We start from the raw sequence: 2,795 nt of genomic DNA on the forward strand, positions 1-2,795 counted from the left end.
CATTCGTGTTAAGCCACGCCCCGTTTCTAATCAAAACAATATGGCGTCAAGTTCGACTCGTAGCGAAATTCAACACTCTGCACCATTTATGATTGATGACCAGTGATATTGGAATCGAAAGTGAAGAAATCGAATAGAATGAATTAACTAAATAAATTTAACAAAAATCGTTAACTTCATTCTTACCGTCATTTATCGATTGAAACGTTCATTTCGTCCGTGTGTAAGCATCTAAGGTCAAGTAAAATCCGAAATGAAATGGAACAAGTGCACATAAGTTTCACATAACGATTGAGCCTATATAAACACATCAACTCTGACTTTGTCAAAACGCCCATGTCGTTAGGCATACTGCATAAATCCAAATATGTCGTTAAATCTTCGGTAACAGGACTTTCACAACAATCCAAATACACCGCTTCGTCAACATACAGATCGAACTCTCGCCAGTATGGGCGTGGCCAATTGACCGACTTTGAAAGCTTCTCTCTGATTGGTCAATCCGCCACAGTATGACACGTAACTAGCGGAGGTCACAGAGTACTTAACAGCGTACTTGTAGCGATGTAAAACAATGTATCTAAATATATGCGATAGTAAACGTGTTAGAATGGGGATAGTACGTTGTTTTTCGTGGCTATACTGGCGATTAGAACATGAAATTTGGTTTAAACTCTCGACCTATCGGTCTCGAGTTCAAACCAAATTTCATGTTCTAATCGCCAGTATAGCCACTCAAAACAACATACTATCCCCTAAGTCGATCATCTAACTGTTTGATTGGTTACGACACAGTGCCATCACGTCATCTATAAAACAGTCGATCATCTAACTGTTTGATTGGTTACGACACAGTCTCATCACGTCATCTATAAAACAGTCGATCATCTAACTGTTTGATTGGTTACGACACAGTCTCATAACGTCATCTATAAAATAGTCGATCATCTAACTGTTTGATTGGTTACGACACAGTGCCATCACGTCATCTATAAAATAGTCGATCATCTAACTGTTTGATTGGTTACGACACAGTGCCATCACGTCATCTATAAAACAGTCGATCATCTAACTGTTTGATTGGTTACGACACAGTGACATCACGTCATCTATAAAATAGTCGATCATCTAACTGTTTGATTGGTTACGACACAGTCTCATAACGTCATCTATAAAATAGTCGATCATCTAACTGTTTGATTGGTTACGACACAGTGACATCACGTCATCTATAAAATAGTCGATCATCTAACTGTTTGATTGGTTACGACACAGTGCCATCACGTCATCTATAAAGTAGCCCTGCAATTTTCGACGCTTTCCCGTTACATTTAAGTAATAGATACATAATGGGTACGAGTGACGTATCGGATATATCACACGAGTGCGTAGCACGAGTGTGATATATGCGATACGTCACGAGTACCCATTTTGTATCTGTTTTATCCAATGACAGCCGAGGTTTTGTCACCCACGTGCCTAGGGGTGGAGCTATAAAATTGATCAGAACCTGTCACTGTGATATGTTTCCCGCCAATTTCTGACACGTTTTGTTTTCTGTCACAGTAGCCCATTCATTTCTAGTGAGACTGTCAACCATGACGGATCAGGTACTGATCACTGATGTCGATGTGTTCACTGACCTCGACGATATAACATTATCACATGCCGTAGATAAGTATGAGTATGAACTTGAAGATAGTGACACGGTAGCTACTGACATTGGAATAGTTGATACCAAGGAATTAGCTCAGCCAATTGTTGTAAATGAACTGAATGGTAATGTGAAAAACATGTGAAAGGCTGCAGGATTCGAGGGAAATTACATAAACCATTCCGGAAAGAGGACCTGCGCTACTTCCCTTTACCAAGCAGGTAAGTCTAAAATCATATCGTTTGAACAAATTGTGAAATGAAATATTTTTCGTAAATTTCGACGTTCACAATGTCACAAAATCCTTTCAAAATCCGTGAAATTGTTTAAAGAAATCAATGAATCGGTTAATCGGTATTTCTATCCACTCGTCTTGTTATCATTTTCATCACTATTTTGTTTATGATAGGATTTGTGTGCAACGAAAGTATATTGTTACATTTAGCGTATTATCTGTATAACCATTTTTTTTAAATGACTGAAATTTTATATGTAATCATGTAATGTATGCTTTTTTTTACTGACCTGTTAAAATAGATTTTACTTAATAAAATATGAACAGGGTTTTATATTCTGTTTGGTCAGGTTTTGATGAACAACTCATTATGGACAGAACGGTACATCGCAGCAGGGCTGTACGTGCATACAAGGTGAAGAAAGAAGACGGAAAATTTCTAAACGGCACTCGTATTTCATTAAATTTTGTTTGAAATGCATTTCCTGTCTTTGTTCATTTGTCACGCCTACATTTGAAATTGGCCCCGCCTCAAGACTGAGGCATGGACCAATCAGAAATGCCATGTGATATTTCAGATATCACATATGTGATATTTGAAATATCACATAGTATGCAATATAACGCCAACAAAAGATCAAAGAAAAAACGGGGCGTCATTGGATAATACACAAATAACCGTCGAGTTCTTGTTTGCGCTAAATACAAAGTATCTCTTCAATGTACAATACGTTCTTGTTATTTACAATGATACAATGTAATACTAATTAGGACGGAATCTCTTTTCGGCAAGTAAGTGCTATCTACGAGTCATTTAGTACTAACGTAATTAAGTCCGTCTGTAATGGTCGATCTTCAACGAAGAACACCTTACCATGCTTTGTTTGTAAATATAGGGAACTCGTC

General features: G+C 37.6%; 1 long non-coding RNA gene across 1 annotated transcript; it reads left to right on the forward strand.

The window, feature by feature from the left end:
- Positions 1–1,609: 1,609 nt before the first annotated feature.
- Positions 1,610–2,370, forward strand: LOC117330332. Its single transcript, XR_004533324.1, has 2 exons — positions 1,610–1,875; positions 2,240–2,370. It is a non-coding gene; the product is annotated as an uncharacterized LOC117330332 (long non-coding RNA).
- Positions 2,371–2,795: the final 425 nt, after the last annotated feature.

This window comes from Pecten maximus, chromosome 7 (genome assembly GCF_902652985.1).
Source record: "Pecten maximus chromosome 7, xPecMax1.1, whole genome shotgun sequence".
Classification (NCBI taxonomy): Eukaryota; Metazoa; Mollusca; class Bivalvia; order Pectinida; family Pectinidae; genus Pecten; species Pecten maximus.